Here is a 23,536-nt window from a genome sequence, read left to right on the forward strand (position 1 = left end):
GGGAATCAACTGATTTTGCACAAATGCTTTATTAATCATAGCATTATCCATTTATCTTTGTTAGAGTGTGACTTTTGGCTAGTGTATACTATATGCACAAACCCATATGCAACCATGGCACATGCACACAATTATTAGTAGGAGGGAGGGAAGAGGAAATATCTAGAATTGTTTTAAGTTCAGTTATATTTTTCCCTACTTCATCTCCTCTCTTCATCTTAAATCAAATAATATTCTGTTCAGCAAATAGAGTTTTGCTCACTATATCAATGATATTTCTTTCAGTGGATTTGGGTTTATGGATCTATCTTAGTGAATAGATGGACATGTATCTTCTTTTTTGAAAATGGTTTATTTAATAGCAGTGCCTTTGGTTATCTGTTTTCTCTGCTTGTTGTTAAAAGCAAGGCATTTGGCTTCTATATCGACTGTTGAGTTGAATTTCTAGAAACTGACACTCATACATTTAATAGGACAAAGTAAGAAGGTGAGAGTGAAAAATGCCTATAATCCCTGTAGATTATAATCAACCCAAACATTTTAAAAATTTAAATAATATTTTCATTTTAAAAAAAAAATCACAAAGAAAAGACATCCAGAATAAAATTCCCCAAACCAGAGCTTTCTCAGTGCCATTGATAACAATTTTTCTCTCCATACAGTCAGTCAGCCAGTCAGTCAGTCAGTCAGTCTATTATCTTTCTGTCTGTGTGTCTGTGTCTCTATCTATCTATCTATCTATCTATCTATCTATCTATCTATCTATCATCTGTCTATCTATCTATCTATCTATCTATCTATCTATCTATCTATCTATCTATCATCTTAAAACATAGAATGCATTAGTTGCACAAATAAATGAATTTCTGAAGAAGTAAATAGAATCAGAAAAACAACTTTATTTAAATGAAAATTGTCATCATAAAGAAAAAGTCTAGGCAATGCTGATTCTATCCATTGAGAGCAATCAAGTCGGTGAATTGCATAGGGCATTTCCCTTGGGGCTTTTCAATTAGCCTGCAGTAAAAAATGTGTCTGTTCACAGTTAATAGGAATGAATACTTTAACTGTTTTGTTTCTTAGGTCAATAAACTGTATCCTCCCTGCTATAAAGCTACAAACTGTTACCAATCATCCATTAAAGAAAAGGTTATGACCATTTGATGCAACATGAAATAAATTAAAATTTGATTAAGCTTCAGAGCCAAACCAAATGCAGCTTTTGTTAAATCCCCATGGCTTAAATAGAATGACATCACAGTGTATTAAATGCTTGTTACCAAGTAACTACACAAAATTCTAACTGGTAATTAAATTAGAGGTAGGCTGAGACCTCAGATAATAATCACTGGTTTCTCTCTTGGTGAATCCAGAGCTCTCCAATACCATTCTATTTTAACAATGGTTTATTTAGTTATTCATTCAATTTGGATGCTGCCTAACAATTGTGTTACATAAAAATAACAGCCGCAGAAAATGGAACAAGCACAGTAGAAGAGAATATACAGTATGTAGCTGTGGGTTGAACAGTTGAGTACTTTGTGCTCTCTGAGTTTGGTTATTTCCTTGCAGCTATTTCATTACTTGAACATAATATCACCAATGCTATGGGCTATGATGTTTGCTCCTTGTTTACATAGAGTAGTTTGCCTAGAGTAGTATTACTGTGGGTACAGTTTTGTCCTTGGTTGTTCCTTGATTGGGGTATTGTTTCCTGCTTGAACCAAACTGAGAGAATACCAGGCTCAGAGAGCACAAAGGATTCAATAGAACAAATATAAAAATTTGCATAAATTACCCCAACATGTATAAGAAATGGTTTGAGCCTTCTTTCTTCAAAGTTGCCTCCTCCGCCATTACATTATATGAATCTGTATAACTTCTCAAGGGATGATGCATGCTCTTGTATTTAAAAAAAGGTCTCTGGGTTGGAAACCTTTACGATCAAGGTTCTACATCACATCAGGATGAATGGAATGGAATGGAATGGAAAGGAGGGGTAGGGGTAGGGAGGGAGGGAGGGAAGGAGGAAGGAAAGAAGGAAGGAAGGAAGGAAGGAAGGAAGGAAGGAAGGAAGGAAGGAAGGAAGGAAGGAAGGAAGGAAGGACAATCCCATAGAGCAGAAGTCTTCAAACTTGACAGCTTTAAGACTTGTGGACTTCAACTCCCAGAATTCTCCAGCCAGCTAGAATTCTGGGAGTTGAAGTCCACAAGTCTTAAAGCTGCCAAGTTTGAAGACCTCTGCCATAGAAACTAAGCACCAAGATTCAGATGGTGTTGTAAGAAGTTAGCACCCACCCCTTTCCTAGAAGAATGAAATATTTTGGAAAATATTAAAAAGGCAGAATATTATGTTTCCCTGGATGAGAAATGGAGAAGCATGTTTTAAAGACAAAGCAGCTCCCATCTTCCTGCCCCCATCCTTTGTCAATGGGCCAGAGGCAGAAACTCAATCTTTGTCAATGGACCATCATCTGCAACACAATAGGACCCATCTAGCAACAGAAACTCACCACGTGGCACCTGGGAAGATTACATCAGCCAGCAAGGCTAGCTAAGACCCCACCCCCTGGAAGTCTGACAACCAATCAGATACTCTTTCTGGGCCCCAGGAAGCCAGAGAGGGCATAAAACCCGGGGACTCACTGCGTCTCGGCCCTTTTCTGTTCAGGAACTCAAACCATGTGATCCTGTCCACCATTAAACCATCTTTCCAAGCAGTCTCCATGTTTCCAGTGTCTTTTTCCCTATTTGGAGCTGAACCCAGAAGGATATTTCTTCTTACAGTGTTTCCAAGAGAAAAGGGATAAAGTAGTACCCTGGGACAAGGAAAGTGGTGTTTGAGATATCTAAGTAAACTGTGACCAGCAACTCAGCAGTCTGGAAGCCTCAAAAGTTCCAGGTACATCCAACCAAGAAAAAAAGACAGGAAGTGGGGAAACCTTGTAATCTTTGTTTAATCCTTTGCTGTGCATGTTAGGCAGACTGGAAATAAATAAATGATTCCAGAATTTGGAAATATCTAAGCTGGCTGCTACCTACAGTTCACATAAAATGGACGGCTTTCCATTCTTTTTAACAATAAAAAAGTAAAAAAAAAAAAAAGATTCCTCCCAAATTGAACAATGGAAAGATTGTCCAGATTCATCAACTTGCTGGAGATGCTTTAATGGAAACACCACACTGAGCAACAGATATAGAAAGATAATCCCCCCCTTGTCTTTGCAGACAAAAGGTCTTTGCAAAATAATAACAACCCAAGGTTTCAAGGTTTAAAGTCCTTGCAGTGCTGGATAGTTAAAGAACCAATTTCCAGAGAGGCTCACAGTAGCTTCGGCTACATAGGTCACTGAGCTGAATGCCATAACAAAACCAATAAATGAAATTCTAAAAGTTACCATTGTACTATAATTTGAATCTGATATAAAGATACGGTTATTAAATGCATGGCATAGAATCCAGTTCAGTGTTTAATGTTTAAATTTAACTTAAATTTAAAATAAATAAAATCAAATTAAGTGGTTGGCCAAGCCCCGTCTACAGCTTTGTCCAGGTCTAAGTCTCATCTCTGAGATACCATTCAAGGACAGAATATAGCCCTGAGCCCAAAGGAAGTTCTGTTTATCCCTTTTCAGGTAACTAAATCGAAAAGCTCCACACCTAGAAACTTCAACCATAACCATTTTGAAATTTACCAATGGTTTAGGAATAGATATTGGTTGGAACTACATCAAAACTGAACAAAAAAATAGTTTCCTTGCAGTTGTTCAAATTATATCTTACTTTCCATCAGAAAGTGTTTTTAGCGATTGCATGAAGCATTGGCAAGTAGGCGTTTTTAGAGCTATGTTGACAGGCTCTCCAGCATTACTATAATAGAAGTAACCTAATTATGCTAACGGCTCTGCATCACAGAACATTAGCCAGTCGAAAACTTCTTATCTACAGTAAATCTACAGCTGGTCTCTTAAAAAGAGATATGTAATTCACAACAGTGAATTTCACAGGGTGGACTAAAACCAGAACTGAAAATGAGCAGGGTAGGTAACAATTATAAATAATTCCCATTTTTCAAAAATTGCATTAAAAAACCCTCTGAACTAGGTGTCCTATAAAATACATTACTTCTGCATTGTAATTTTCATCTAAAATATTTTCATCATATGATTTTCTTTCCTCTCGTATCAGTGAGTTGTAGCAAAATCAGAGCATGATTTGCAGGGCAGAGTACTTTAGCTCTGATTTATTTGAGAGGTTCTGAACCCAAGAGTTTAAGAATACAAATTTTTATTTGGTTATTCTATTTTAGAACACCTGCTGTTGTATCTTTGGAACAGATGCAGACCGATAGGACCCTTGCCGTAGATGGCTGAAAAGTAAACTTATTTAAATATTTAAAAACAAAAGAAAATGGTCTTATTCAGTTCAAAACAGAAAGTGCTTGAGAACCTTTTGCAAAAGCAAAAAAAAAAAAAAAAAAAAACTACAGTTAATCTTTATTTAGTAACTGCCTCAAACTCAAACAGCAACTGTTCACAGTTATCAGGGTGACAAAAAGTAACTTTGAGACCAATCCTCGCATTTACAATCTTCACAGTTCTATAACGCAAAGGAAAGCTACCAAGCTGCTAAGTTCAATAGCAGTTTCACTTAGCAGCCACTTCTCAAACAAGTGAGTTGCCGGTCGCAATTATGGCTGCTAATGAGACATACCTGCATTGGTGAATCTCTTGGATGGAACGTGGGGTTCCTGTACGTAGCTCAGATAGCAAGCAGATTGAAAAATGTGCTTGAATGTCCCCTATTTAACTGTAGATTTATCTCTCTGGTTATACATAGTTGCATCAGGTTTCTAGACTTCAATTAATGGTCAGGGAAGCCATCCTCTTAAGTTCTACAGAGGAATTATTGAGTCTGTCATCTGCACCTGTATAACTGTCTGGTTTGGTTCTGCAACCCAACAAGACAGACACAGACTTCAGAGGATAATTAGAACTGCAGAAAAAATAATTGCTACCAACCTGCCTTCCATTGAGGACCTGTATACTGCACAAGTCAAAAAGAGGGCTGTGAAAATATTTACAGACCCCTCACATCTTGGACATAAACTGTTTCAACTTCTATCCTCAAAATGACATTATAGAGCCCTGCACGCCAGAACAACTAGGCACAAGAACAGTTTTTTCCTGAATGCCATCACTCTGCTAAACAAATAATTCCCTGAACACTGTCAAACTATTTACTAAGTCTGCACTACTATTAATTTTCTCATTGTTCCTATCACCCATCTCCTCCCACTAATGTATGACTGTAACTTTGTTGCTTGTATCCTTACAATTTATATTGATTGTTTCCTAGTATGATTTGATTGCTTATTACCCTATGACTATCATTAAGTGTTGTACCTTATGATTTTTGATGAACGTATCTTTTCTTTTATGTACACTGAGAGCATATGCACCAAATTCCTTGTGTATCCAATCTCACTTGGCCAATAAAAAAATTCTATTCTATGTATTTTCAGTTCAGAAACTCGGGGAGGCCAGGTAGTTTTAGAAAGGTGTTTGAGTGTATTTGTGTGTGTATGGGGTTGAGGGTAGACAGTCAGGAAGGGAAGGAGGGTAAGAAGAAAGCATCAATATAAAATATATTGAAGACTCAATCATCCAGGCCAAAAGTATCTAAAAAAGTTAAATCATGGCAACTAGACCAAAATTTATTAAACTTAGCAGTTTTGTTATTCATCCAAGTAATTTCTTCAGTCAAAATGATTTCCCCCCCCCCAAAAAAGATGTCTTCATTTACACATTGAATTTCATTTTTGGGAGAAGCCCCCATGGCAGAGTTAGTACATTCCAATGACCCTATGCCTAACCAACATTTTCATTTTGACTGAAGATGTTACTTGGATGAGTAAGGAAATGTTTCAGTTTAATAAACTTTGGTCCTGTTGCCATGATTTAAACCTTTTTAGAGATCAAGTGTTTGTTTTACTGGTTCAATATTTGTTAATGCAATAGCAGGAAATGGTGCGAATTAAAACAAAAATAAAAGTAATCTATTTAAAAAGGAAAATGAACAGAAATCAGATATTTAAAGCTATTGCTTTCTCCAAGAAAAATGAAACAGAAGTTGACATTGGGAAATTTAGCAAGCTGAAAGATTCCAGAAGCAGATAAACTGAATGCATACATACACATACGTGTTAATACAATAAAGCTCTTGACGATGAACCTGACATTTTGAGTTATAAAAAAAGGAACACAATAAAAGGAAATTAGTTATTAAGACCTCTCACTTTCTTGGAGCCCTGTAGAAATGGATATGGGCAGTGGGGCAATTCAGATAGGCGATTCAAATGGCAATTAACAAGCTATGCATCATGAATTCCCCATCCAAGATTAACAACAAGAAATGAAATGGACCATACCTTCAGGTAATAAACTTTTAACTGAAGTTGTTAGATACCTTTGCTGAATAAGGACTTGTATACTTTATAGGAAAATCTCAATCACAGGGAAAGTAATTGCTGGATAATATAGAGCTGTCTAAGCATGCTATGCAGAAATTCAATTTTCCTTCTGGTTCTAGCTAATTGCTAAAAGCAATAGTTCAGCAGGGTTTATGGGTTTTCGTTCCTGCAGAGTGCATGGGAGGAAAGACAATACTTGGGCTATATTTTGATATTGAGTTGTTCTAATGGGTTTTACACACTAAGCTTTAGCAATTTTATTTTCAAGTCAAGTCCCACCCTTACATTATATCATTTGAGTGAGAGTATGGAAGGGAAATGTTCTCATAAATCTGTGTTTATAATTGTTTATCTCTCCAAGACAACTATTTTGTGAATGGGCAAAGCCCACCCAGCATCCCTACTGTGAGCACACCTAAAAGATTATCATAAAATTCCAAATTTGACAACTGGCTCAAATATGTGTTCTCTAACATACAGTATTCTATGGACAAACAACTAAAATGAGAGGTGCAGTATCCTATGTTAGTATATTAATCATGGAGTTGAAATAGCAATTGTTAATTTTGCCACACGATTGCACTCCAGTAGGTACCAATCATCAGTGACTATAAAATGGTCTTGCTTCATAGTCTAAACTAATTTTTTTTTTTTTTTGAAGATTAGAATTTGATAATAAAAACAACAGCTATCATTTTGGATGATTTTTTTTTCTTTTTACAACCCTGTAATCCCTTGCTTTGGAGTGCGGTTAGGGTGAATGAATGGAACTGAGTTTTTACTGACCGGATGCCCTTCCTGATGCCTATGCAGAGTTTGCAGCAATATTTCTTGTGGGACCATAAAATAAAGAAAGTATTAGAAAATGAAAATGCTAATGTGTTCTAGGACTTTTGAATTCAAACAGACAAAAACCTTCAGCATAATATGCCAGACTTAACAATTTTTGATAAGAAAGCCAAAAAGGTCTGGATAGTGGCTGTGGCAGTATCTGGAGACAGCAGAATAGAAGAAAAGGAACTGGGGAAGATAACAGAACACAAAGTCCTGCAAATAAAAATAGAATGACTGTGGCAAAAGAAAGCAATGGTAGCACCAATAGTAATAGGCACCTTGGGTGCAATCCCAAAGCAACTGGAGCACCACTTGAACCCCATTGGTATTGACAAAATCACCATCAGTCAATTGCAAAAGGCAGCTTTACTCAGAACAGCTTACATCCTGTGACGATACCTCTAATACCACCAAATATCCACATCTACCTATTCCCATGTCCTTGAGAAAGATTTGATAGGTGGACAAAAATGCCAAATCCAGTCTGAACATCTGGCTGATTGTACAATGAGCCATTGAAAAGAGTAATGTTTGGTTCAATGATGTTGCTATTCCAAGTAATTCTAGGGTTGAGGAAAAGCAATTGGAAAAATAAATGAAATACTGAGTCTTGCAGATTGAAGTTGAATGCTTATGGAAAAAGAAAGCCTTCAAAACAATATCCAGAGGATTTCCTTAATATCTGGCAATATTGAATTTTTCACACCTGAACATCCTAATTTTACAAAAAATCCTTAACCAATTTGGAACTGGCTATATTTTTAGATTCTACCTTAATAATTCTTAATCCTTGGTTAGGATTTGAATTATGAAGTTTCCACCAATCTTAGACTGTGAATCTAACTGTAGATTACTCACACAACATCATCATGGATTGTTTTCTTCTCCCAATTCTAAAAACAGTTTGTTTTATGATAAAAGGTTTATCATAATTTAGATCTGATTTCCAGTAAATTGCCTTTGTAATGGTTGAATGCATATGTGAGCAATATCAACAGGCATTTTATAGTTTTGGCTCTATCAGTTTGTTTTTGCTTGCAATTATTTGAGAGCATCAGCTAACATAAAAGTAACTAATTCTCCTTTATGATAATCTAAATATTTCCATGTGAAAAGTCATCATGCAGTGAAATCTTCATAGAAGGAGATACAGCTTGAAAGCTGCAATTACCTTCTGAATACCATGATTGCATTTGTCAGCCAGTGAGACAAGCCTGCTGTCAAACCACAAAGCTACCAGAATGGAAACACATGAAATTATGAGCTGAATTAGCATTCACCCATCCACCCACCTACCTGCCCACTCAAACGCAATAGCTCCCAACAGGTCATAAGAACCAACTCATCTACCTTCTTTTTGACAGCCATAAAATCCACTTCTTCTTTCAGAGTCAACAAAATTGTCAAAGCTGGAATGATGGATAGGTTTTCCACAACCAATCCAAAGCTGAAATATTTTTCACGGCTTGTTCTGCACGATTTATCTAAGGGTCATGCTGGTTGAGAACACCAGACATCTTTAACTGTAATATTTATGAAGGGGTCATAGAAGCATACTGCTGATGACACAGATGTCCCAGGGAGACAATTTTTGCCTCTGTGAGGTCTGATTTTTGATGATATGTATTTGGAACCTTAGGAAGAATTAACAGGCTAACAATATGTGTGGAATTGGCCAAAGGAAAAGCAGGTTAAATTTGGGTAATAAATGTCACCAAAATTCATGGGGTGTCTTCTATCTTTCAGCCAGAGAACAACTTTGCTGCTTTGTTGTCAGCAAAAATAATGCTCTGTCTGTGTTTTTGGATCACATGGAAAGGCTTTTTCTTGTTACTTCTAGGCCCAGGAGACAGTCACTCTCTGTCACCTCCCTGACATTTTATAGGGATTAAGAAAATAAATCTGAAAAAAAAAAGATGCACGTTATATATTGTTTTCCCCCTCTAGCTGACTACCGGTAATCTTTAAAAGTCAACCAATGTCAAATTTCAATTTCTTTCTTGCTGAATTATGACAGTTCTGAAGAGTTTTATTTATCTAATTCATTCAGATGAACTACCTGAAGAAGACTCACTGCCTTAGACCACCCAAGCATAGTTACTTACTCTTTGCATAGCCCGGCTAGGTGGCTCAGTGGCTAAGACACTGAGCTTGTCAATCAGAAAGATCGGCAGTTCGGCGGTTCGAATCCCTAATACAGGTCTCCTGCGTGAGCAGGGGGTTGGACTAGTTGGACTAGTTGATCTCCAAGGCCCCTTCTAAGTCTACTGTAACTTTTTATTTTCTAAGAATGTTTCTGAGCCTATGTGAACCCGGGTGTATTTTTGGAGGAGGAGAAGAATTTCATTTCTGTTTTCCATCATCAGAAAAATCATTTACAAAATTTATTTATTTATTTATTTATTTATTTATTTATTTATTTATTTATTTATTGGACTTATATTCCGCCCTATCTCCAAAAGGACTCAGGGCAGCTCACAACAATAAAACACATGCAGTCCAATCCTTCCTTTTAAAAATACCCAATAAAACTATAAAACTATAAAAACCATTAAAATCCCCTCTAAAACCCCTTCAGTCCAAGCCGGCCAGGCGAAATAGCCATGTTTTAAGGCCACGGCAGAAAGAGCGAAGGTCAGGGGCCACCCAGAGTCCCAGGGGGAGCTGATTCCACAGGGTAGGTGCGCCCACAGAGAAGGCCGACATTGTCTGGCTGATGGCACCCCAAGGAGGCCCTCCCTGTGGGAACACACCGGGCAATGGGGAGCTAGACATAATAATGTCTAGCTGGCCTGGGGTAGTGCTTAGTAGTGAAATGTCTACAGACAGAGTGATACGTGCAGGCATCCTGCTGCCTATGCCTGATATTATTATTTTTTTAAAGAATGATATGCTTTGGAAGATAAAGTAATTATGTAACAAGCCCTAAATAATCTGATAACAGAACAGAACTCCTTCTCTTCCTAGTTTTCTTCAAAATCCACAGGAAAAAAAATGTCTCAGCAAGGGAAAATCTTTCTCTGAGGCTTATTTCTCCTTTTGCTCAGTTCTTACTAAGAACAAAAAACATGTGTTTGCCCCCAGGAAGCCTGCAGAGTTTAACACAAACTTCCTTAAGTCCTAAAGCAGTCTAACAGCTGCATATAGAAGTCACCTAGGAGCAGGAGCAAAATGAGAAGACTTTTTTCTTGTTTATCAGAAAAATGAAAGCCAGCAAATCACTAGCACTGTAAAATAAATCTCATTCTGTTCAATAGGCTTTGTTCACTGGAAGACACGTACGGGACTGTAGACTAAAGGGTTTTATTTTTCTCTCATTTATGGACAATTACTAGCAAGGTCTTCAGTTAGAATCCACATTTGTTTTATACCCACCAGCATGAGAAGAATAAAAAAAAAAAATCCACCTCCTACTTGAAATACTTAAAATTGGTAAGGATTGATCAAGGGCAAACTTTTATTTGAAAACCTTGGGTATCCGCAAAATGAAAGTTTCATCTTTTGTAATATTCTTTTTCTTTCCCTCCCCACTAATAATATATCTATAGACTTGCTGATCTTGTCTGATCTCAGAAATGATAGGGCAAGTCGTGGTTAAGTACTTTGAAAACAGTCTTCCAGGAAATATCAGAGCCATAAAAGTTGAAAAAACATGCTTGAAGTCCCTGGCAAATCACTTCCATATTGCTATCCAGAAAACAACATAGAAGTGACCATCTGGTTTCCAGGATCTAGTATGATTGGAGGGAAATTTATATTGGGATTTTTTTATTATGAACTCGTGGATCCCCCAGGTGAAGACACGTCCTAAAAAGCGTTTGTGAAGCTGCAGCTGATGCCCCAGAAATGATCATTTCTGAAATAGATTTTTTCCAACTGTTGTTATTCATGCTGTCATAATTGATTATGTCATAATGAATTGTCATTCGTGATTGTTTTACTAAAATTCTCTTTACTTGGGATTACTTTTAAAGTTTATTAAGAACTGTACAGGTCCAAAACCATCTGTGAGCTGTTGGACAGCATTACTTGGTCTGTTGTGTGGAAGTTTGGGTGGTTTAGGGGGGATTTTGGTGGGTGGGGGTCTGTCTGGAGATTGTCATGTGTGTTGGGCTTGGTCTCTGGGTGTTATGTGAATTTCGTTGTATGGGTATACTTTGTATATATGTACAATGACAATAAACTTTATATAAAAAATGCTGTCTCTGATTGCTGATGAACCGAATTTAACAGAACGGCAAGGTATGTTATGATTCTGTCCCACCTTTGATCTTTTGAATTTTATTACCACTGAAATTAGATGTATTCTAGAAAGACGACAAAGATCTGTTGTTTTTTCTTTGAGCCTTTGAAAGACATGCAATAAGAATCCTGATTTCTACATTGTTCCTGGTGGTTATGGTTTTTTTTTTTTTAAAAAAAGTATGGTCATTCTTTGGTTTTTATCATTTTATTTTGATGAAGTTTATGATTTTAGAATTCTGATGTTCTCACTGGCATCTGTGTACAGGACAATAGCATGTGTGAGAAGGCAGCCTCTCTGCCTAGCTACTGTTTGTGAAGTCCCATGTAACTGGCAAGATTAAGAAAAATAAGAATTGTATGAATTTTAATAAAGGCTTTTTAACATTAGTTCTGGAGTAAATACAGACTCTCCAGAATTCTAAGAGGCATTTCCTGGTCTCAGTTATAGTGAATTTGTTATGGTAAATTCTCTTTGAAACATAATTTTCTACCTCTCTTAGCAGCTGGGTTGAGTTGCCTTTTCTGAAATAGGTTCATCTGACTCTTCCCAGCTTTCCCACAATCTCTCACAGCCTCTCACCAAGGCCATTAACCACCTGTGTGTGTCTTCCATCAGAGCTGAATGTCCTGCAGCATATAGACAAGTTCCTCTTTATAAGAGGCGATGAAGTGCAGCTAATAGATCTAGACTGGGGACAGATGGGAGCTAGCTGTTAGTTAGAGAAGGGTTTACTCTTTGTGTTATAATGACTTGATGGCAAAGGAAAGAGGCAAAAAGGAAAGGAAAAAGGCACAAACCCCACAGAAAATAAGTATTGAACAACTCAGAAGATTTCTAAGGCAGGAGAGGATAAAGTGATAGGATAAGAAAGAAAGATTGCTGTTGGAGATGGCAGGCAAAACAGGAGTAATTAATCAACAATTCAGCAAATTGAAAGCCTCCCATCTTCCTAGCAAAGTTGATCTTGGACAAAACATCTGTCTTCCACTTTTCCCTTGACTTTTTACATAAAGACTTAAGAGTGAACATAGCTGCCAGGGCCAAAGAAAGAAAGCCGAATTACATTTATGGAATCAGGACATGGAAAAGAGGACCAAGAGAAGAGATATCCCATACCCACTAAGAGGAGAATTCCCACAGAGGCCATTTAGAGAAACCTGACAGCTGAGAGGGACAAATGGTGGAGATGAGCAACAGTTAGCCTTTGAGCAACCAACCTCAGATCCAGCTGAGAAAAGCAAACAACTGGATTTTTGGAAAGAGGGAACAGAGGACAAAGACAGGAGAGGGAGTAATATAATACTGTATAAAATAAGTAGTAAAGCAATCAAAAAGTAATGAAAGTCTTAACAAGAGGTAGATAATCAATGAGGGCTAAAAACGGAAAGCTTTCAATTTTGGAACTAAGAGTAATAATAAATCCAGAGACAAGGACCAGAAATTCAAGGTTAAAATTATTTCTAACTATAGGGAATTAAGATAAAATAAGACAGAAAAGGAACAAATGTTTAGAAAAATAGTGGGATAAGGTGACACAAATAAGAAATCACAGCATTTAGTATGTAAACATCAAGTGCATGCTGTAAGTAATTATATTATAACTCTCTTTTTTGTAATAATAGCCTAATGTCCTGCTGGGATGCCACAGGGGACAAGTGGCAAAATGGATAATTTCTCAAAACCTCCCCTCTTTTCATTGTTGCTTATTACATTACAACACAAGCATTAGAAGGGAGAGCTTGCTTCACAATGGCATGCTGAGTGTTTTGATATTTTGGCTTCATCATACTTAGGAACTGACAGATTTATATATTTGATGATGTTTTACTGTTATAAATCATCCAGAGGCTGGAGAAGAGGATGCCATACAAATTAGGTTTTATAGAAGGTAAATGGATTTGTCGTTATAATTATGTATCCAGTCATTACAAAATAATCAAATCACAAAAATAAATTAAATAACAGTTGTCTTGGTTAGGGAAAGGGGCCATTATAAAAATGACTCTTTTATGTTGGCTTAACTGTCTCAGGTGCTTCTACTTCATATCTCTCACTAAAATCTTGACAGAGAAGATGCCAAAAAGTTGGCAAAATCTGCTGAACCAACTTATCCACACGGGCAAGAGAGTTTGATTGAGAAAGACTATTATTTATAAAGCAAGGAAGGCAGTGGTTGGATTCAAATAGTTTAACAACCGGTTCTCTGCCCTAATGATTTCTTCCAACAACCAGTTCACCAAACTGCTCAGAAAGTTAACAAATGGTTCTCCCTAAGTGGTGCGAACTGGCTGAATCCCACCACTAAAGGAAGGAGATTTAGGATGACTCAATTTAAAATGTTTTGCTTGTGTGTATGTGTGTCATTTCAAGCTAACTACTCCCAGTGGTGAGAGTCAAATAATTTAACAACTGGTTTGCCCAGGGTCAGATTGGCCGTCATGGGAGGTGTGGCCCAAGCTGACCCTGGGCAAACAGGTTATTAAATTACCCCCCCCCCCACACACACACACACACTATCAAAGTGGATCCTGGGCACTGCGCTGCATTGCAATGGAGAAACAGACAATGGAGTGGCCGGCACGAGGGAAGGAGGAGGAGCAGGGAGAAGAAAGAGGGAAAGCAGCCTTCTCCTTCCCTCATGCCAGCCACTCCGTTGCCCATTTCTCCATTGCAGCACAGCACTCAGGATCCACTTTGATAGTGGGAGGTGGGTAATTTAACAACCTATTTGCCTGAACCGGTGCGAACCGATTGAATCCCACCACTGACTACTTCCAATAAAATATATTTAAATATGGAATAGAAAAGAAACTAATTCAAATGAAACCAATAATCTAAGAGTAATGCCATATGAAAAAGTAAAAAAAAAAAATGCTAGAGAATCTGACAAAGATGCATTAATGGAAAGAAACAAAAGGACTCTAAAATGTCCCCTCTAACCCCACTCTTAGGCCTCCATTTAGATTTTCATGAAAGTAAATACATGCACCTTAAAATTGAAGAAAGACAAGATTTAAATTGATTTCTTTTTGTAAAACAAAGAATAACTTATTTTAGGATACATTTAAGTAGTCTGTACTTTAAACATAATTAGTTACAAATCCATCAAGTCTTTAATTTCACATGAAGCCTATAAACTAAGGATGAAGGGACTATCCTTTTAATGAAAATGGAGCAACTGATAGAAAAATTGCAACTTTTAAATGTGTAAGAAAGTGTCAAGGGCTATCCTATCCAAGAAAAACCACTTGCAATGACTTTTTATATGGCAACAGAAGGAAAAGAGAAACTCTTTGCTGATATCTGTGGGCTGGCCAACTTTTTTTCAGATCATATAAGGCTCTATGTAATATCTACAGTTATATTTTAATGTGCAGATATTATCCAAAGGTCATAAAGGAGCCTGGAAAAAGATCCTAGATTTCCTTACTGAGGAAGCTAAATTGGGCTTTATCTGTATATAAAAATCACTTTCAGCCAAAGCAAGAAAAACAACATCTAGACTGTACACAGATTGTATTTAAACTTGTCATGCTTAATCATGCATATGGCTCAGTACAATAAGTAAGAAGGAATTTATTGCCATCTTCAGTATCAATTTTCAGCTATTCAAAAATTATGGCAAACTTTCAAGTGCAATTCCTTAAAATATAAACAAATCTAGACTTCATTTAGAACGTATGACAATGTTTGAAAGACCAAATGAAAAATCTCTTGGACGAAGTATTATCTACTGGTGGAATATTGGAGAATTACTCTTCAAATATTTTGAAACTTCTTTAAGCACTGCCAAGAGAAGAGCAAATATCACTTTACTGCTGTCTTCAAAAAGGGGAAGACGGAAGACCCAACAGATCTCAGACTTGGATAGGCATTTACAATTAACAGGAGAATGTTGTAGACTTAGCCTATCTGGACCTCAGCAAAGCCTTTACAGGGTGCCTCAAAATATTGTTCTTTATGAAATGGTAAAATAGGGGATTTCCTGTTAGATGAACTCAAAATTGATTGAATGGCCAATCCAAAGAGTACTCATTAGTGGCTCCAACCTGGGAAAAAAGCTTTGAGTGCTACAGGGCTCTGCCCTGCACCCTGTGCTGTTCAATATTTTTATCAGTGACTTGAATCAGTGACATTTATGAAGTTCACAGAGTATGCAAAGATTCAGAGGAATCTAAACAATGCTTGAGCAGTGGCTGAAATGAACAGAATGGGATTTAGAGAACAAAATGTTAAGCTCTACATCTTGCATCTGAATAAAAGAAATATATATATATATATATATATATATATATATATATATATATATATATATATATATATATATATATGGCACAAGTATATGATGCGGGACGCCTGGAAGAAGTATACATGAATGAAATGCTAACTGGTTTAATTTAAAAGTCTTAGAAATAAAATAGATTTAAAAAGCCATCCTTTTTTCTGGATATAAATATTCAAAGTGGTTCTTATTTAAATGCTTACTTGTGTATTTATGTAAATAAATGCTTAGTTATGTATTTGTATTACTTATGTATTAATAAATGCTTATTTATGTGTTTAGGATTCAATATGCATTGTTTTTCCTTATTCTTTCTGTTTGCTTGAGTTTTAAAACTTTATTTACCTTCATCAGTTCCACAGTGGCTTTTTTTCTTCTTTCCCACCCTAATGCTTCATTTGTTAAATAAAAGCAGCAAAAGTTTGTGTATGAAGTACGGTACCTGGAGGCTGTTGAAATCAGGATTTCCTGATGTGGAAGAGCATCATTTTGAACTTCAAGATTTAGGTATTTCATCAAGTCCCTTGAGCCAGTTGCCTTCTACTCCTAGCCTTTCAGTCTCACATCAGCAGGCTCTCTGCCAGACGTTCCCAAATGCAGAGAGTTCATGCTGATCGCTGTATGCCAGTGATTACATCGGAAATGACATAAGGCCCAGCGAGCACCTGGACTAGTGCACAGGATCAAGAGATCTGCAACATTTCACTAGCAACCCAGATGTCCTATTGAGTTAGCTGTCATTTTAAAATTGATTTTCCAGATTAAGACTGGAGAACTAGCAAAGAGAGGCAACAAATGAATAATGAGCTGCCTCAAAGAGAAAAAGGAGCTTTTAAGTAGGAAAACTTAATGCTAGGCTTTTACTCTATATTTTGCTGCTAATAATTGGCTTATTACAGGTTATGTCAGACATTTCCAGTTACTTTCCTTAAGGGACTAGATTCCCCCCCCCCCAAAACTATATGAGATACTTTGGAAGGAAACCAAAATTAAGCTGAGATAGTGTTTACCTTTCAATAGTTTTTAGCACAATAAATATTTTACTCTTGGCTTGCATCTGCTCAATCATCTAAAATATTTTAGCTCCCGGAAGGACTGTTAATGCATTTCTAAAGCTTTTCTGTTTCTCTCGCCTAAGTTTTCCATTATTTAATGGACAGCTAAAGTCTAGCAGCCACCATCAAATGGAATGTAAGGATTCCAAAATGGAACACAGACAATTCTGCCAATGTTTCAAAGTATAGCACAGATTTGCATTGGCGGTAAAAGCCATGAGTTGGCCATCTGTTTTGTAAAATAGGAAAATTGGCTGAGAAATCACCAGAGAAGAGCAGCACTTCAGCTAAACAGAATGCTAAACTAATTTGGAACATTTCAAGGCAAATAGAGATTTATTTTTTTAAAAAAAAAATCAGCTATAACAGTATGTGAGTATATCCAGGTAATTCTTCCAAGGTCTAATTCAAGAATGGGAAACTGTTCAGTCCAGATATGGATTATTTTCTATCCAACCTTGGTGTACACATTTTAAAAACACTATTGACATGATATTGCTACCATTGGGGAAAAGCCATTATGGTAGCAAATGAAAAGCAACAATTATCAGGGAAATCCTGATCACCATAATTCACCAATGAAATCAAATCTTATAATAAAAAATAGCAATGACTTTACTAAAATTTGGAGAGTTGCCTCTCAAATTTGTGAAGATATGGTTTGGAATGTTCTCCCTCTGTTTTGATACCTGATTATTATATCTTTTCAAGTCTCTGCCACATCAGTTGCACTGATTATGATTTTTTTCATTGTCTTTCATCCTTTCTGAATGCTTAAAAAATCCTCTTAACCAACACATATGTCAAAATATGTCCCTTATGAAGAGCTTTTCACCTCTGTCTCCCAATAGTTACATGAATCTCTATTCAGCCAACTTGATCTTATCACATTCTCTTAACAGCAAGCAAGTGATGCATTCAGAAACATTATTATAAGTAATCTCAGTTAGCTGTCTTAGGCCATGACAAATAGCTGGAATTCATCTGTGAAAGCCAGAAGACCACAATTTCCTTATCTTGAATATGTTGAATATGATGAAATTCCATACAGATTGCACATGTCAGCATATAACACTTCAGATTAATCCCAGTGAGCTCAAACAGTTGTCACTTTATAAGCTATTCTTCATATTAAATGATAATCAACTCTCCTGCTTTTGGGCATCCATTCTGGCTGCTTTAAATTGTTCAGATATATAAAATCATGTTGATCATGTTGGGCACACACTGAATGATGTGATATCAGACTGAGTAGATATGTAAACATTGTGCTTTTTATAACATTCAAGTGCCATCCTCAGTTGTTTATTTCTGATTTTAACGCACATCATCAATCTAATCCAAAGTTCTTTCCCAGGGCAAAAATATTCTACTCAAACAAAGTAATAATTTTGTTGTTTGTATATGCATGATTAAAGAACTGATGGAAGTGTGACAGAGCTTAGAACAGAATAATCAAAACAAAACTAGATTCTAGTGTGCTGGAACTACAATATTTATTCTGAATTATATGGTTTGGTTGGGGATAAATTTGGCAGCAAGTCTAATACAAAATTTACTGCAAGGCTAAAAGCCTGAATCCAATATATCTATGGCTGGAAACCTCCTCACTGCATTCTGATAATAAGGAAATGGGAATTAGTTCCTGAAACTTTAAAACTTGGGAGGAGAATGGGGTATATTTTAAAATAATTTCTAATGTAGCAAGGGAACTCATTTAATTTATTCAGGTTTTACTCTGAATGCTTTAACTCTATTATGTTTTAGTTTTTGTGAACCACTGAGAATCTGACTGACTGAAACCATGTACAAATTTAAAACAATTTATACATATTTTTAAATCCCCCCCTCCAATTCTAAAGTAGAATTCCTGATTGATCTTAGTCCCTTGCATGAAGGGAAGTATATTTTCTATTACTAGGATTTTGTATACTTAATTTCCTGATATATTTAGTCTTTAGATCTTGTATAGTTTCTAACATTGGTGTATGAATTTGTGGGGGGTGGGTGGGTATCTTGAAGAGTCAGAGCTGCATGTGGTTTCCAATCTCCTGTGGTTGCCCACCATTTTAAAATGGGGAACATCGAGAAATGATATGTTCATTCGGACTATGCAAAATGCCCCAATGATTTAACAAACATCTCATATGAACAATGCTGCCCTGCCTTAAATGTTTCAAGACAGACATTTCTTCAAGAAGCTCAGATTAGATGCTTTGAAGCCTTTTCATTTTGTCTCCATGGGCATATGCATGTTCAACTCCTTAATCATCCCCAAATGGAAGTGTAGTTTGTATACTCATGGAAGCAACTGGAAACAATTGCCCAGAAGTGAGTTTTGCTTTGATGGGACTCCATAGATCAGGGGTGTCAAACTCAAGGCCCAGGGGCTGGCTCTGGCCTGTAGTGTGCTTATATATGGTCCACAGGGCCACCCTGGAAACAGCGAAGGACCGGCCCAGGGTACATCTGCCAGTGAAAATGGAGCTCAGGGAGGCCGCGCAAGCCAGGCCTCGAAAACCCGGGCTCTGTTTTCAGCCATGACAGTCTCCTGCAGCCCTCTACCAGTGAAAACAGAGGCCCAGGGAGGCCACATGCTATGTTTTCACTAGCAGAGGGCTGCAGGAGGCCGTCACAGTGAAAAATGGAGCCTCAACAAGTGATGTCGAGCTGGCCACACCCACCCTGGCCATGCCCCAACCACCCCCAGGCCCCCTGAGATCAAACACAACCCTGATGTAGTCCTCAATGAAATCGAGTTTGACACTCCTGCCATAGACCATAAAGAAAAGTCTGCACAAAAGAGGCCCAGTCGAACAAGTGTTAAGCCATCTTAGTTGTCCCAGATTGGAGGAGATGGGATAATGGCTTGCTTTAAGCTATAAGAAGGCAGATTGTAGTTCTGAATTGATTTGAATTTTAGAATCAATTGAAAGAATTATCAAAGTCCTTATTGTTGAACATCTACAAGAAGTGGCTTAACAACTATCAGGAACGTTTTAATTTGGTTTCCTATTTCAAATAGAGAAAAACGTCTTCAACTCCATAGTTAACAATTCTATGCTATTCTAGTAGGGGTGAAGTTCAATTTTTATCCAGACTCTTACTGATTGCCAGATTCAGTCCTGGAGATCTGGAAATAATCAGAGTATATCTGATTTAGATAGAGTCCCCCATCATTATCCCTTCACCCAAATATAAATACCTTGATCCTCCACATTGTAGAATAACACCTCTTTATAGTTATAGTTCTTCAAAGTAAGAAGGAAAGTTTAGGTTCCACAGATTTAGCCATTCAGATCTTTTCAAACTTTGTAGCATATCATGGGTGCCGGGAAACCTTTTGTAAACGTTCATAGCACCTCTTCATTATAAGAACAGATGTCCCCACTGCCACATATGGACATGCAAGTGTGACATGATGGGTCTGATCTTGAATGTTTTTTAATAAGATAAGATAAATCACCACTGGCTTATTTAACATCACTGGTCACCAAAGTATGTAAAAATGATGAATAAAGTAATTCACAGCAACATATACTAAACATTTGCTAACTACAGCTGCCAGTAGTTAAGGACATTTTTTCCACCTAAATGCACAGCGGCATAACAAATTGAAAAACAAACAAGTATACAGTTTTCCCAACTGGTCACCAGAGACTTGAATGCATACATTATGATTTCAACAAAAACAAAAGACCAAAATATCATTATAGCATGAAAGGGCAGAGTGATGCATTTTAATTAATTTCTAAAGGACATGTTGTCTTGTCTTTTCTCTCCTGCATCATTAATTTTGAAACCTGTTCCGAGATGTCTAATCTGCATTTGCTTGCATACACTCATGGCAACCATGGCATCGCAGAGACCGCAGCCTCCAAGGATTCAGAGAGTCCCAAAGGCTTTTGTTGTAGTGATCAACAATATCACAGGCTCACAAGCAGGATAACTTAAAGCCATGAAAATGAGTCTTGCCTGAAGTACAGGTAGCTTTCCACTTATGACCACAATTGAGCCCCAAATTTCAATTGCTAAGCAAGACAATCCTTAAGTGAGTTTTGCCCCATTTTATGACCTTTCTTGTCACAGTTGTTAAGTGAATCACTACAATTGTTAAGAGAGTAACACAACCGTTAAGTGAATCTGGCTTCCCCATTGACTTTGCTTGTCAGAGGGTTGTAAAAGGGGATCACATGACCCTGCAACCATCATAAATACAAGCCAGTTTGACCATGTGACCAAAGAATTTTGATCATGTGACCACAGGATGCTGCAACGATCATAAATGTGAAAACGGTTGCAACTTCTGACAGTCACTAAATGAAGAGTTATAAGTTGAGGACTACCTATAGCAACTTGCCATAAGGTGCAATTTTTATACTTGATCATCTCCCTATTGATATATTTAGTGATTGCTTTATGTCAAGTTGTCTATACTTTTTTCTAGGTATTCTTTCCATGTCTTTGCATTAATTTGCAATTTCACTACTTTAAGCCCATCTTAGGACATTTAAAAAAACCCCACAATTGTTAATTGTAGCTCCTTTAATTTCCTAATATTTTATTAATCCACACCAAACATACAGTTTACTGGGCTTTATTTTCCCTTAACCAGAGTTAATATTGCTTGGAGAAAACTTCAGCTTAGGATAATATTGGCCAGTAATGAATACAGTTCTTAAAACTTTTAGTTATAAAATACAACCAGGTAGATTTATTATTTAAATCCACTAAATCTGAAATTATCTGAATATTAGGATCAAATATCATGCTTGATCTTTTTAAGCAGGCAATAAACTGTATTCAGAAATTGCTGGAAGGATAGTGAAAAAGTGATGAAAGAAGGTTAGCTGCATCTGAAAATTGGATTCCATGATAGTTAGCATAAATCGAAGCATATTTTCTGGTAAAATGGGAAATCCTTTAAATGGGGGGAAGTTTGGGATTGGGAGATTTTGATATGTGTGTGAGAGAGAGACAGAGACAGACAAACACAGAGATACAGTCTTCAATATAGAGAGAAATTTAGGTTTTGGGATTTGTAGGTTTCCCCTTATTTTTTTATTTTAGAAACTTCCTAATCTTCCCAGCTGTTTTTCTTCCAAGCTGAATTGGAAGAATTTCTAGTTAAGCAGGTAAAACAAATTAAGGGTGAAAACTGAACTCAACAAAAGTGCTTGGAGAGGTTGTGTGCAAAGGGATGAAAGGGCTATCAAATGGGTAACCCTGATTCTACACTTGTAAACCATGGCCCTTCATCCAGGTAAATGTAAACAGGAATGCAGCAGCTTCACAAAATGTAGGTCAAGGCATTACACATGCCAGCAGTAAAGAACTGAAAAGGAAAAAAAAAATCAGCCCCCTCAGGAAAAATGTTCTTTGACTTGTAATGCTGTTTATTATTCTGTTTATTATTAATATTTTCCCTGTCTTTCTGACAGGACTCCAAAGCAAGTGGTAACAACTTAATACAAAAAAGATATAAGAAACTAGTGGCAACATATGAAGACTTTCGAAGAAACGTGATAGAATTTGTCCACCGTCCAGGTTTTATATTTTGTTGTAACGAGGCTACTAAACTGTTGGTCTTTAATGATTCCATAATGAACAGACAATTTATTCAGATGAATTACATTGTCCTCCATGGGGGAAATTATATTTCCTAAACTAGAGATAGATTTTTTAAGCTAGATAGTCCTATATTTCCTAAGCTAGATAGTTTAAAACTGTGTTCCCACCACCACTGAATGGCAAGGGTCTGAAAAATAAATAGAAGATGTTATTCCATAAGTCCACGAATTACTTCAGGAATACTGCTGAGCAAGTGGCATCACTAATAGAAGTCTTCTTCATAATCTCAAATCATATGTCCATATTAACTTATTCTGGAATAATAAGATATTTAATATTCAGTAGATAGCAAGCCACAGGACACCAGAGTATCTTAATATTCTTCTCAAGTGCTATTAAGAATAACTTTAAGAAACTGGGAAGTCTGGAGATTTATATCTCATATAAGGGAATTTTTATTAATTAATTGTGATGGAAGCCATGAAATCTCAGACAATTATAAATTTCTACAGAGATTGATATGATTTATAAACTTTAAAAATGATACATTTCAGAGAACATCTGCCCTCTATGAAAATGTTAAAACATAAATAAAATAGAGCATAATAATTAAAAGCTTTGCCAAAATACAAAAAATGTTCAAAATTCAATTTTTCTTCCAAGAACCAATATTTTTAACAAAATCCTAAAAGACATTCACACAAAATATATGATTTCCAAATATTAAGTCCCTGACTTAAAAAGACACAATTTAACAGAATATATGCTAGTATTTATACTAAGAATAATGGCTTCTACATGCCAGCTGCAACCAACTACCTTATTCACTTATTAACAGGGGTCAGCAACCTGTGGCTCTGGAGCTGCATGTGGTTCTTTCATCCCTCTGCTGCGGCTCCCTGTCACCGGTCAGCTCCACAATTGATAGGGCTTTCGGTTAGGACAGGTAGAGGAAAAAGGAAGCCATGCTAGGAGGAGACTCTATAGTGGGGGAACCGGACTTCTGGTCGGCTCCAGAATTGAATGGGGGGGGGCTTCTGGTGAGGACCTTTGGGGCTCTTTGAGTGTTTAAGGTT

This window comes from Pituophis catenifer, unplaced genomic scaffold (genome assembly GCF_029215685.1).
Source record: "Pituophis catenifer annectens isolate HBS135680 unplaced genomic scaffold, rPitCat1.0.hap2 SCAF_3, whole genome shotgun sequence".
Lineage (NCBI taxonomy): Eukaryota > Metazoa > Chordata > Lepidosauria > Squamata > Colubridae > Pituophis > Pituophis catenifer.